Source organism: Triturus cristatus, chromosome 12 (assembly GCF_964204655.1).
Source record: "Triturus cristatus chromosome 12, aTriCri1.1, whole genome shotgun sequence".
Taxonomy (NCBI): domain Eukaryota; kingdom Metazoa; phylum Chordata; class Amphibia; order Caudata; family Salamandridae; genus Triturus; species Triturus cristatus.
The window spans coordinates 4,936,601-4,951,063 of NC_140595.1; positions in this window are offsets into that span (position 1 = coordinate 4,936,601).

Sequence of the window (14,463 nt, forward strand, 5' to 3'; positions counted from 1 at the left end):
TCAACATCCCGGTGGGAGAACATCCCTGGGTGTGTAAACTTTTGAAGGGCATTAGGATTTCTCGACCCCCTGAGCCCCGTTATTCGGGCCTCTGGGATGTCAACCTGGTTTTACGTTTACTGATGTCCTGGCAAGACAACCAGTACCTGTCTAGAAAGGAGATATCAGCGAAACTTGCTATGTTGTTATGCCTTATTTCATGCAAGAGGGCATCAGATGTTAGAGCTTTGGATCTCACAGCACGGATCTTTACCCCGGAAGGGGTCACTTTTACCATATCCAGGAGAACCAAGACGAGTACAAGGTCAGTATCCTACCCTGCTTTTCCAGACTCCCCGAAATTGTGTGTAGTGAGATGTCTCAAGGCCTATGAGGATATGACATTGGAGGTACGGCCTCCGGGAGAACGGCAACTTCTGATTGCCATTAAGAAACCGTTTAAGGCGGTATCTTCCCCGACCATTGCCAGATGGGTCAGGTGGATTATGACTGAGGCCGGTATTGACACTACTGAGTTTGGCGCACACTCTACCAGGGGAGCAATGGCTTCTAAGGCCATTCAGGTAGGGGGTAGATTGGAGGACATTATGAATGCGGCGGATTGGTCTTCAGATTTAACTTTTAAAAAGTTCTACTTTAAACCAATCCATGAAGCGGCCGCTTTGGTGGTAAGGGGGCTTTGAACATGCATAATCCTCGCCTCCGCTCCTGCTATAGAATGAGAAATTTCCTAGTTAGCACGAAGGAAAGTTTCAATTCTAATAAGGAGACGGAGGCGAGGATTATCCCACCCGGGCATGTTTCTCTTATGCCTTCCCGCCCTTGGTGAATTCCGATCAGCGATTTATGGGTGGAGTGATGAAGAGTTTCGTATCAAGGAAGTATCTTTTGCGATTTTTTCTTGTCAAGGTTTATTGCTGCTGTTCAGTAATTTGTTTTGCATCTGTTTGGATATTATATCTCACTGTGGTACTCTCGAATTAAATATCGGGTTATGATTGTTTGACAAAGTTCACAAGTGCATTGATAACTTACGTAGCATTTGTACCTTGCGGACTGTCAAGGTTTTGGTAGCAGGCTTCACTATTTTTTGTTTTTGTTATCCTAGGTTCTGAATCCAAGGCGGACTAGAACCCACAGGGCTTAACTTCCTGCAGCAGAGAAAGAGGAAGGACTACGGAGACTGCTACTGTTTATGGGACCCTTTGTGTTATGATTGGACTACTGGTTGCCACGGTTACTCCCGAGCTTCATGGGAGTTGTGGTCTTGTGTTGTTTTTTACTCTATCTATTAACTTGCTGTTGAAATAAAGTGAGGAAAGTAATGCATAATCCTCGCCTCCGTCTCCTTATTAGAATTGAAACTTTCCTTCGTGCTAACTAGGAAATTTCTCAGTATACCAAACTACAGTATGGCTGTGGACTGAGAGATGTGTAGACATTGATTGTCATCCAAGTGTGATTTCTCAATGCGACGGTGGCTGTGTCTTCTACTAGGGAGAAGCTCCTTATTATTATTTTTTTTTTTGCATCTTTTATATAGCGCGAACTCGACCCGAAGGTATTGGAGCGCTGTACATGAGCACAGTATTTACATTACATATTCAGGCACGGGGAGATTAGGTGATTTGCCCAGAATCACAGGATGTGGACGCGACCCCGAGGCTCAAACCCTGGTTGCCTGCACCAAAGTCGTCAGTCTAGCCGACGGACCGGATCCTCTCCCTCTTATTCTCTTCCGCACTATTTTTTTGAAGCCTGCGTGTGTGATTGGGCCATCCCAAGCCTTGGTGAGTCCGGTATTTGTGAGACAGTCATGTAAGAATTTTCTTGCCGGTGATGCTGTTCTGAGCTGGTGCTCTTGCCAGAGAAGGTAGTTTAAGCTGTTTGAGGAGGTGTTCCTGATTTTATGCCAGCAGGTTATGTAGGCCCCCTGTCTTACTAGCTGTTGTATTGTGAGGCCAAATTCCAGTTGAACATAATTCTGTAAGCCCTGATAAGTGTGCTAACCAGGGTTTGTGAGTCTCATCCTCTTAGAGCTTCACTGCCATATGTAATCGTGGGCATGATTTTGGCGTGTGCTTTCTGGAGAAGAGGAGAGAGACTCGGGCCTGTCAGCTTGGATTTTAATTGCCTCAAAGTTGTCGCAAGGGCCATTCCTTTCCTTTTTATCATCTCCCACTGACTGATAAATTGGCCGCCATTGTCGAAGGTTTACCCTAAGTATTTTTAGCTGGTAGTATTCTGAATTTGGATGTTACCCAGGTACCAGATGTGGAGTTTCCCCGGTTTCTTACTGACATTGTCTTGGTTTTCTCAAGGTTTACTTCCAAGAAGTAGTCTTATGAGTATTCATGCAGGTTTACTTCCAAGAAGAAGTCTTTTGAATATTCATGCAGAGTGTTTAGGGGGCGTTGCATTCCCACTTGCATGTGGCTGACTAGAACTACATCATCAGCATGTAGGATGCTAGATAGAGCCTTGCCACTGATCCTTGGAGCGTGTGCACTGCATAAGTCAAAGGTCTGTGTCAGGTCAGCCTTGTAGAGATTGAAAAGGGTTGGAGCAAGCACACAACCTTGTTGAGTCCTTTGGTGGTAGGGATGCTCCTTGACAGGTGTGTACCATCTCCCAGTTTTATCAGCGCCCAGGTGTCTGTATGTAAGCATATTAGCATGTCCAGCAGCACTTCTGGGATTTTCCAGCATGCCAGTTTCTTCCAGAGTCTGGCTCTGTCGATGTTGTCAAAAGCAGCCTTGAAGTCTATAAAGCAGAGATGGAGTGTGTGTTTTGATGACTTTTCCTTGTCCATAATCAGTGACAAGGTTAGAATGTTGGTTATGGTCCCTGCATCTTTAGAGAAGCCGGTTTGGGTAAATGGTATGGTGTCTTGCTCTGCTACTCATGTCTGAAGTTTTCTAACAGGGTTCCTGCTAATTATTTGACTTCATGGTCAAGTAAGGCAATTAAGCGATAATTCTTTGGAGCATATTTTTCTTCGCTTTTATAGATGGGAGCAATGATAGAACCTTTCCAAGAAACCAGTAATTGCCCCAGTTGTCGGTCTTCCCAGAATAGTGAATCTAAGGACGCTGCCCAGAAGTCGGAGTTTGCTTGGAAAGGGCAGAAGGGATCCCATTTGCACCTGGTGCTCCTTCTCTCCTGCCTTTGGCAATCTGACGTTTAATAGTTGAGATTTGGGACGACTCTTCCACTTCCTTATAGTTTATGGTTATTTCACAGGTGTGACTTTTCTGAAGATCCTCTTTTGTGTTGGGGCTGAGTGTTACAGTTCCCAACCTACTCCCGCTTTGTTGGTTGAAATGGGTTGACAGGAAGTCCGACCATGTTTCTTCTGTGATATATGATGTTAATCCTCCGTGTGATGGACGCATTATTTTATTCACTGTGGCCCAGAAGCATGCACTGTTTTGCGTATTGGTGTCATGTAAAAGTTTGAGGATTATAATTATCAACCTCAGCTCCAAGACTCTAACGCTGTTGGAAGAGGATGTTTTGAACAAAGGTTTGGGTTTCATGCCTACTCACCTGGGGGATGACTTCCTGACATGTATAGAAATATCACAATTTTTTAGAAAAAAACATTTGTCCTTTTTCTTTGCAGAGAATACTGAGACTGATGACCCTAGCCAAGTATTTAACACGGGCCTCAGACCAAAATCAACTTTCAATCCACCTCTACACTTGGTTCCAACAGAAGTAGCGACCGTTGAAAAGGCAGTGATCAAAGAATTTGACAAATTAAGGCAGTTAGCTAAGATGCCCTTTTTCAATCTATCTAAGAATGAAATACGGGGCCTCCAACGACTAGGCTCCGATTCGGAGATAGTCCTAAAACCAGCAGATAGGGGTGGGGCTATTGTCATTATGGGCCAACAGGATTACCAAACTGAATGCCTTCGCCAACTCAATGATGGCAGTTACTATCAGTGCATATGTATGAATGTCACCCTCAGACTCCCGACCACTATAAGAGCAATGGTGGACCAATCAAGAGATGCAAGTTGGATTACTAGAAGTTAAGCAGAGCTCTAGGTCCAAAAACAGCCTAAAATACCTTCCTTCTATGTGCTGCCCAAGGTACATAAATCGACAAGACTGCCCCCGGGGATACCTACTTTTTCAGGCATAGGGTCACTTCTTGAACCCTCTCACAATTTATGGATTATTTCCGATTTCCCATTGTAACAGAGATGCCTTTGTATCTAAAGACGTACTCAACATACTCACGGAGATTCCTTTTAATCCTAGGATTCACATCTTAGCATCCTTCGATGTGGAATACCTTTACACGAACATTCCGAAAGATGAATCCTTAGAAACAGTGAGAGAACTTCTGAACCAATAACAATGGGAGAATTTGACTCCGACTTCCTTTGTGTTGCAGCGTGCTACCCTTGCCATGAAGAACTTTTTTCAGTTTGAGGAACAACTTTACTGGCAGGTAACTGGGACTTCGATGGGCAGCACCTTTGCCCCCAACATGGCCAATCTGTACATGCAAAGGCTTTGAGACCCAACATATTTATCCGTCAGACAATCCCTTCTCATCAAATCTAAAAGTTTGGAAGAGGTATATCAATAATATACTATTGGTGTGGGAGGGCTCTGCCAATTTCCTGGAGACTTTTGAAACTTGGTTAAACTCAAGGAATCCACATCTCAAATTCACTTGTGATTACAGCAGTGTCTCCCTCCCTTCTCTGGACTTACAATTGTATCCTAAAGATGGTGGCATATACTCTGAATTGTACAAGAAACCAATGGCCCGGAAATCTGTACTGAGCTATACTAGTTTTCATTCTCATGCACTCTAAAACAACCTCCCGGTAGGTAAATTCCTTAGGTCGTGTAGGAATTTCACAGAAGTTACTATCAATCAATCAATCAAGAAATTTGTAGAGCGCGCTACTCACCCGGAGGGTCTCAAGGCGCTAGGGGGAGGGGGGACCGCTATTGCTTGAACAGCCAGGTCTTGAGTTGCTTCCTGAAGGAGAGGTGGTCTTGGGTCAGACGGAGGTGGATGGGGAGGGAGTTCCAAGTCTTGGCTGCCAGGTAGGAGAAGGATCTTCCTCCCATGGTGGCTCTTCGAATGCGTGGAACGGCGGCGAGGGCGTGGCTGGTCGATCGTAGCTGGCGGGTGGGAGTGTAGAAGGTCAGGCGGTTGTTGAGGTACCTTGGGCCCAGGTCGTGGAGGGCCTTGTGTGCGTGGGTGAGGAGTCGGAACGTGATTCTCTTGCTGACGGGGAGCCAGTGCAGGTCTCTCAGGTGTCCGGAGATGTGGCTGTGTCGGGGGATGTCAAGGATGAGTCGTGCGGAGGCGTTCTGGATGCGTTGGAGTCTTTTCTGTAGTTTGGCTGTGGTTCCGGTGTAGAGGGTGTTTCCGTAGTCCAGTTGGCTGGTGACGAGTGCCTGGGTGACCGTCTTCCTGGTTTCGGTGGGGATCCATCGGAAGATCTTTCGGAGCATGCGTAGGATGTTGAAGCATGATGATGAGACGGCGTTGACTTGTCTGGTCATCGAGAAGGAGGAGTCCAGGATGAAGCCCAGGTTGCATGCGTGGTCCGTTGGTTTGGGTGCGCTGCCCAGGGCAGGGGGCCACCAGGAATCTTCCCAGGCAGAGGGTGATGATTCAAGGATGAGGACTTCCGTCTTGTCTGAGTTCAGTTTCAGGCGGCTGTTCATCATCCACTCGGCTACGTCTTTCATCCCTTCGTGTAGGTTGGTTCTGGCGGTGGCTGGGTCGTTGGTGAGGGAGAGGATCAGCTGGGTGTCGTCGGCGTAGGAGATGATGTTGAGGTTGTGTTGGCGTGCGATGGCTGCGAGGGGGCTCATGTAGACGTTGAAGAGGGTGGGGCTGATTGATGATTCTTGTGGAACGCCGCAGATGACTTCGGTGGCCTCGGATCTGAACAGGGGGAGGCGGACTCTCTGGGTTCTTCCGGCGAGGAACGAGATGATCCACTCTAGTGCCTTCTCTTGGATTCCGATGTTGCTGAGGCGCTGCACTAGGGTGCGGTGGCAGACAGTATCGAACGCTGCGGAGAGGTCCAGGAGGATGAGGGCCGCTGTTTCCCCATTGTCGGGCAGGGCTCGGATGTCGTCAGTGGCTGCGATGAGGGCGGTCTCAGTGCTGTGGTTGGCTCGGAAGCCGGACTGCGATTGGTCGAGGGATCCGTTCGTCTCGAGGAAGGCGGCTAGCTGTCTGTTGACGGTCTTCTCGATGACATTGGCAGGAAACGGGAGGAGCGAGATGGGGCGGTAGTTCTTGAGGTCGGTGGGGTCTGCTGATGGTTTCTTCAGGAGGGCGCTGAGTTCGGCATGCTTCCAGCTCTCCGGGAAGGTGGCGGTGTTGAAGGAGCAGTTGATGATGTCCCGGAGTTGGGGTGCGATGACGGAGTCGGCCTTGTTGAAGACGTGGTGGGGGCATGGGTCGGTTGGTGATCCGCAGTGGATGGTGTTCATCGTGTGGATGGTGTCTTCGGTGCTGACCGGGGTCCAGGCGCGGAGGGTGGTGTTGGGGGGCGTCGGTTAGGTTGTTGAGTGCGTGGTCTGTGCGCCGAAGCTGTTGTGTATGTCGGCGATCTTGCGGTGAAAGAACGAGGCGAGTGAGTCGCAGAGGTCTTGTGAGGGAGTGATGTCGTTGTTTCCGGTGCTGGGGTTGGAGAGCTCTTTGACGATGCTGAAGAGTTCCTTGCTGTTGTGTGCGTTGTTGTCTAGTCGTTCTTTGAATGCTGTCTTCTTGGTGGTGTGGATCAGCTGGTGGTGTTTGCGGGAGGCGTGCTTGAGGGCGGTCATGTTGTCTGTAGTTGGTTTTTTTCGCCAGGCTTTCTCGAGGGTGCGGCAGTTCTTCTTGGAGTTCTTGAGGTCGTTGTTGAACCAGGAGGCTTTCTTGCTGTTGGGCCTGATGGGATGGTTTTTCAGAGGTGCAAGGTCGTCAGCGCAGTTGGTGATCCACTGTGTGAGGTTGTTGGCTGCTTGGTTGGGGTCCGCTGAGCTGGCGGGAGGGTTCTGGCTCAGTGATGTGGAGAGCTGGTCGGTGGTGATCTTGTTCCAGCTCCTGCGGGGAGCCTGTTGCGGGTGGTGGTGAGTCATGGTTCTTCTGAAGCTGAAGTGGACGCAGCTGTGGTCTGTCCAGTGGAGTCCGGTGGAGTGGCTGAAGGAGATGTACTTGCTGGAGGAGAAGACTGGGTCAAGCGTGTGTCCGGCGTAGTGGGTGGAGGTGTTCACCAGTTGCTTGAGTCCGAGGTTGGCGAGGTTGTCCAGCAGGGTGGTGGTGGTGTTGTTGTCGTTGTTGTTCTCCAGGTGGAAGTTGAGGTCCCCTAAGAGGATGTAGTCAGCGGAGGGGAGGGCGTGTGGGCTGATGAAGTCTGCGATGTCTTCGCTGAATTGTGTGCTGGGTCCTGGGGGTCTGTAGATGAGGGTGCCTCTGAGTGTGGTCTTGGGGTCGGTGTGTATCTGGAAGTGAAGATGTTCGGCGGCTGTGAGGGTGTTGTCGGAGTTGGTCGTGATGCGGATGGTGTTCTTGTGGACGATGGCGATGCCTCCTCCTGTCTGGTTGACTCAGTCCCTCCGGGTGATCTTGTATCCATCCGGGATGGCGATGTCGGGCGCTGAGGAGGCGTTCATGCAGGTTTCTGTGAGGAAGGCGACGTCTGGAGATGTGGTGTCGAGCAGGTTCCAGAGTTCCACGGCATGTCTGTGGACGGAGCGGGTGTTGTGCAGGATGCACTTCAGGTGGTTGCTGCTGGTGCTTGGCTTGGCGGGTGCGGTACGGGTCCGGATGCAGGAGAACTTGCAGGATTGGCAGGTGAAGGGTCCGTGGGTGCGTCTTGGGGTGGCTCGGCAGCAACCGGGGATCCGGCTGGTGTTGAGTGCGAGGAGGGTGGCGGCGTCGTAGGTCCGGCGGGTGGGCTGGCAACTGCGGGGGCCAGGGGGTCTGGCGCTGGGCGCAGTCCCGACGCGGACAGGCGCAGACGGGCTTGCCTTTGGCGTGGCGCGGCCGCTGCGCGCGGCCTCCATATGAGGGGAAGAGGGAGGGAGGAGCAGCTGGGAGGTGGGAGCGGGGCGGCCAATGGGGTGCAAGGGGGCGGAGCTACCGGGACGCGGCGGCGGGCGAGGGGGTGACACGGCGAGACGAGGGAAACAAAAAGTAAAAGGGAGCACAATCAGGGCAACAAAAGTAAAGGGAGCACAAATCAGGGCAACAATACCAATGACACAGGCACTCGGGGCACAGAATGAAAAAGCGGACACAGGCACTCGGGGCACAAAATCAGAGAAGAGGACACTGGCACTCGGTCACAGAAGGCAGGCACAGGCAGTCAGGGCACGGCAGCGAGAAGCGGTCACACTGGGGGCTGCGTGGCGGTGAGGGGAGCAACCTGCCTGGGAACGCTAAATATAAGGAACACACAAATACACTCGGCACTCATCTGTTACAACAAGCATATCCCACGAGTTGATATAGAAAGCATGTAAAAGGACCACGAATAATAATCGTGAAACCCTACTTGGTACATACACGAAAAGTCCTATGGATCGTTTGGTATGTGTAAGCACTTAGTCATCTAACTGACAAAGTGAAAAAATTCATCAATAGAAATTGGGCTATCCTGAACAGTGGTGACAACTAACTACCAGGACCCCTGTTTGCCCTCAAACAAAGTAGGAACATTGGAGATATGCTTGTGCATACTCGTCCCCACACTCCATCCACCTAGTTGGGACAAAACACCTTATGGTCCAGAACACAAGATAAAGGACATTACTCTTGCAGTACATGTTCAGTCTTTCCCTATATGTCAGCATTGACATCTGTAGATCTGGGTCTCACTACTCCCTGGGAACTCCGCACCTTGACAAATTGCAATACTGAGGGAGTGATATGTTACTCTGCCCTTGCAACCAGATTTATGTGGGCAAACAAAGGATAGTCGAACATCGCAGTTCTATCCGCTGTAAAAAAGATAACACAAAACTTACAAGACACTTCCTCAAAGCGGGGCATACAGAGAATGATATTCGATGGACTGTCATTGACAAACCACATTATGTAAGAACAATGGGAACCAGGGAATCCGACCTGTTTCACAGGGAGCAGAGATGGATTTTCAGGCTTTGCTGAGACACACAAGGATGAAATTATGATATTCCTTGGACTAGTTTGGGCAGATAGTTGGACTAGTCTGTGCAGATAGTTGACCAAGTTAGACCCTTTCCACTCCATCTTTTTCTACACTCATTGATAACTATAGGGACTAATACATTCATTCATAATGATCTCTATCGACATCCTACCAGACACTTGATAAATACACTCCTTTGTTTGGGATGCTACTATACACGATTGATATGGCTTTTGTTTAAAGTATTACCATGTGTGCCCCTTCCTCGTTATTACATGCTTTTGAGAACACATTTTTACATTTTGCAAATCAATAACTCTTGTCCATGTCAACGCCACGATGTGACATTTTTTATCCATCTCCCTTTTGGATCCATACACAACACTCCTCTTCACGTTCTTATTAGGTGCCTTTCTAAGTGTCGCTCTGCACCACCAGATTGGGAGGGCTGTTGTGCGCATGCGCGTCGCTTAGGGAACTACATTTCCCAAGATCCTAGTAGGCGCATGACACACAGGACGCCTATCGTCACTTCCTTCTTTACCTTTACCCTGCAAGTGCTTCTTTCTCTTGCCGGGACCACATCTGGAAATTATAAACTCGGACTTCACCACTGATGAGTTCTACAACTCTGGCATGAGTCATGAACACACCTGGGAGATATATAAAGATCCTTCGCTTCCCTTCCACTTTTCGCACAGTGTTTGGAGACTGTATTTTATTTAAAATATGAAATACCAGGTGAAAACTTGTAAACTGACCTGAATCATTATGCAATGTTGGGCGGTACCACGCGACTCCGCCCCGACGTCCTCCGCGGGCGTGACGTCAGCGAGGTCACATAAGCCCCACCCGGCACCCTGATGTCAGTTTGCTTTCGAGAACTTTTCCGTGCCACAACGCAGAGACATCACAACAAAACTGAGCAGAGCATGGGAACAGTGTGCAAAAAAACTAGAGAAACAAAAAAGAGAGAAACAAAAGGTGAGAAACATCACCAGGTGGCACCAAGGCACCAGAAGGCGACAACAGCAGGCCAGAGCAGGATAAGAGCAGAGCATCACTTTGAGGAACAACTATGCAAGCCAAGGCGAAAGCACCAGGTGGCAGTAAAGCACCAGAAGGCCAGAGCAGCGAAGCCATAGCAAGAAAAGCGCAAAGCACCACTCCGTGGAACCACCTTGCAAGCCAAGGCGAGAGCCATCCTGGAGGCACAAGCATGTGAAAGCGCCGTGACAGAAAGAGAAAGGGTCTGCAACCACAACCACAAAGGGAAGGGTCATATGCCCGGAACAGAGGCGCAACAGCAATCCACCCCCAGACTACACTGCCAAGAATGGCCATACCTCCCGAAAGGAGTAGGAGATCAAAGGACAGGTAATCCATCCGCAGACTAAAGTGCCAAGGAGGGCAATAACCCCTGAAAGGAGTAGGAGGGACAGGTAAAGAACCCCCAACGAAGAAGACCGGGTAGGGATCAGAAACTCTAACAACAGAGGGAAAATGCAAAAGGAGGCCCTCACGCTGGAGAGAAACCAGCTGGAGGGATGTCTGACCGGAAGAAAATGAAGAGGATACCCACAGAAGACAGCCACCTAGAGGAAGGCGACTGCAGAAACCCAAGCAGAGGGTCCTCACAGAACAGGGACGAAGGGTGGGTCGTGAAGGAATCTGCGACTAGAATCGTCTATACCAGATACATCGTTACTGAAGGTAAGTAACTTGTACATCTGTTAGAGACTACTAGCCGCAGATTCCTTAACGTAGAATAGATACCCTAGCCATACCCAGAAGAGAGGAGGGCCTGTGAGAGAGCCTCCCTACCAGGAGAGACACAGTGCCCCAGCAGGGGACATTTCACAGGGCCAAGAAGGGAAAGGCCAGGATATCCTAAGCCCAACCAAGGGAGAACAGCCCAACACCCCGCAGGGGCAGACAGCACCCGCAAAGTATCAAGGAACACAAGGACCACCTCAAACCCTAGGGAGAAGAGTTAGAACCGGAGGCAGGGCCCACCTGAAGGAACACATACACAGTGACAGAAAGAGCTGTACACACCCCCAGCCGCAAACAGCAGACAAGGCAGGGACGGCTGCACTGCCAAAGTGCAGACAGAAGAAGAAAGGCACAAGAGAATACATCAAAAGCCAAAACGGTGTAGCAGAACTAACAGGCTTGCACTGGCATGCACAGCCAGCAGCAGACAACCCACGGAACGGTGCACCCAGGACAAGCTAGACGCCAGCCGAAGGCAGAGGCCAGGAAGGGCCAAGAAGGGCCAGGACACGGCCCAAGGGAGGGGCCGGCACACACTGACCCACAAATGAAGGAACCAGGCAGAAAGAAAGAAAGACGGGGGCGGACCAAGCCGTCCACCTGAACTCAAAAACCAGGGAAACCAGTATCCCCCGGAACACCAGACAGAGGACCAAGGCGGACAGAAGTGCAAAACCGCCACAACGCAATGCCGCAGACAGCAGGCCGGACTAGGCCGACTACACAACGATCCAGGAGAAGGATGGACCGGGGCGCAACGCAAGCCACTCCAAAACCATCAGCCAGAAGATTGCACCAGCGACATACCGTGACGCCACGGAGAGCAGAAGCCCGAAGGACGACCACACCTCCCCAGCACATGATAAAGCTATATAATAGCTACCATTACCCCACATAGGGCTTGTTACGTCCCAGAACATGGGAACCCTCTTAGGAAAAAGTTTCAGCAGCAGAGGATAAACGGAAAGACCTACGGAGAAAACCGCAGATGGCTTGCCAAGCAGCCAATAAAGAAAACACAGAAGGCCTAATCTCAGGGCCTACACGGCTTGGCAATAGCCAAAACCATAAGTAAAAAAAGGGCCGGACCAGCAGCCAACAGCACCAAAGTCCTAACAAAAGGACCTGAAGGCGCATCAACCACACACAACCGGGGCTACCTGCTACAGGGCCCCAGGAAACAACGGAAGAACACCTCCCAAAACACAGACTGACTTACAGGTCATTGAGGGAGAGGAGGAGGACGAAGCCCCGCAAGAAACCTTTGAATGGCAGAATCCGCAGGTGCATGGAACAAAAGAGTGCCATCACAGGGAAGGTCCACCAGCCGTTCCCTAACGCTCTCCGGGAACACACTATCCCGTAGCCAGGCATGTCGATGAAGGGCCACCGAAGAAGCCATGGTACAACCAAGCACCTCCAAAATGTCCAGAGCCGAGCGAAGAATAAATGCCGCCAGCTCCCGGCCATCCAACACATGGTGCCTCAGATCAACACAGGCACCCTCCTGAGAAGCGGCAGACATAAGGGACTCCGCTGAATCCCACAAGCAAGAAGTGGCACTAGCGAATACACAAAGAGTGGTAAGGGCCCGCAAAGCTGCACTGGTGGAGGCGAAGATATTGCGCCCCCAGGAATCTAACCAGCGGGCCTCCCGTGACGGGGGAGACAACACCGATGGCAGGGAGGGAAAGGCAGTCTGTAAAAGAGGGCCCCTGGTAGAGGGGTGGAGGGAAAGACAGACAGGATCATGCGGCGCAGGACGGTGGCGGTGCAGAAGTTGCTGGGGCACCGGGTCTCCCGTGGCGGGCCGCCCCCAAAAGAGAAGTGTGGAGCGAAGCCTCGAAGGGAAGAAGCAGCTCCCAACCACCAGAACCCTGATGGAGGACCTCCAGAAGATGATCCGTGGGGAAATGGGCAGCTATGGAAACAGCCCGAGCGAAGGCAGCACTCGTCTCCGTAGGGCCCCGCGGCGGAGAAAGCAGTTCCTCTGTGGGCGACAGCTGCAAGCTAAGGCGGCCATCTCCCAGTCCAACCGGAGGAAGGAAAGGCCAAGCCCGGAAAGGTGGAATGGGGACCGAGGAATGGGGAACCTGAGGCGCCTCAGGCGAAGACTGCGGGCGCGGCGACGGCGAAGAGCCGTCCTTAGTAGACGGCGGGTAAAAAAAAGCCACGATGCGGCGACCCGTCTCCGGAGAAGAGGAAACCAATAACTGCCGAACCTCTGGAGAAGAGGGGGCGTCCGAAGACGAATCAATGACCCGACGCCGGCCCGGTACCATAGAGTCCGTGATCAGTGTCAGGTCAACGTCGGCCGGCGCCGAAGGAGATGCCGGAACGACCTCTGCCACAACGCGCGGCGCAGGAGACCGAGGCTGGGTCGGAGCTGGGCGGCTAAGGAACGGCACCGTAAAGGCGTCGACTCGACCTCCGATGATGCAGCCGCCTGTGTGGAGGGACGAGGGGGGCCCGGGGACACGCCCCGACCCCTAGCCGGTCCCTGCAGCGCCACCAGGGCCAGCAGCCGACGGCGCCTGAGCGGCGTCACCTCGGCCTCGGACAAGGCCACCGCCTGACCCAGGGAGACTCGAGGACACGCCCCGAGCCCCGGCAACCTCCAGCGACACCACAGGGACCTCCGCGGGGGTTTGCGGTGAGGCAGAGGCACCGTGGTCCAAAGGAGGCACCACATCCTCCGAACCTGGATCCAAACCTGTCGGCGCCGGAGCCACTGGCGACGCCGCAGAAGACCCACACGTGGCAAGGGATCCGCAGATGTCCCAGGAAGAGAAGGAGGAGAAGGAAGAGTCAACGAGGCCTGCAAGGCCACCGCATAGGTCTCCATCTGGGCTCTGGTCGCCCCCGCGCCAGGGAACGGCAGATAGGGTGGCGACGCGCGGGGCCTCAACATCCGTGGAGAACCCACAACCCCAACAGGCCGGGGACCGGGCCTCGGGGACAAACTGCGACACTTACCAACAGGTGAGCGACGCCCTTGCAGCCTTGGAGAAGGACGATGTCGGAGATGGAGGCGGCGGTTCTTGAAGCCGTCCGCGGGGGATGGATGCGGCGAAGCCGCCGACCTGGACATGCCTGCCGAAAGGAGTTTCATCCGGCGCTCCCGCCGGGACTTCTGCTTCATTTGCTGACATGCTTCACAGTCTGTGACATCTGGCTCGCGCAAAACGAGCACGTCTTGAAGCCCGAAGGCATTCGCACACTGTACCCAAGAAAAATGCTCAAAAGCGGAAAAAGTAGGCCTGAAACAGGCTAGGAACACGATCCGGATCCGCGTTGCATTCGGAAAAGAAGAAAACTGACGTCAGCACGCCGGGGTGGGGCTTATGTGACCTCGCTGACGTCACGCCTGCGGAAGATGACAGGGCGGAGTCGTGTGGTACCGCCCCCCGGCACGCAGAGATGCTGGGCAAGAAAGTTTTCCGGGTCCAGTCTCACGCCTGGGGATAATTCTACGTTAAGGAATCTGCAGCTAGTAGTCTCTATCAGATGGCCAGATTACAACTGTTTTTTGTTTTTC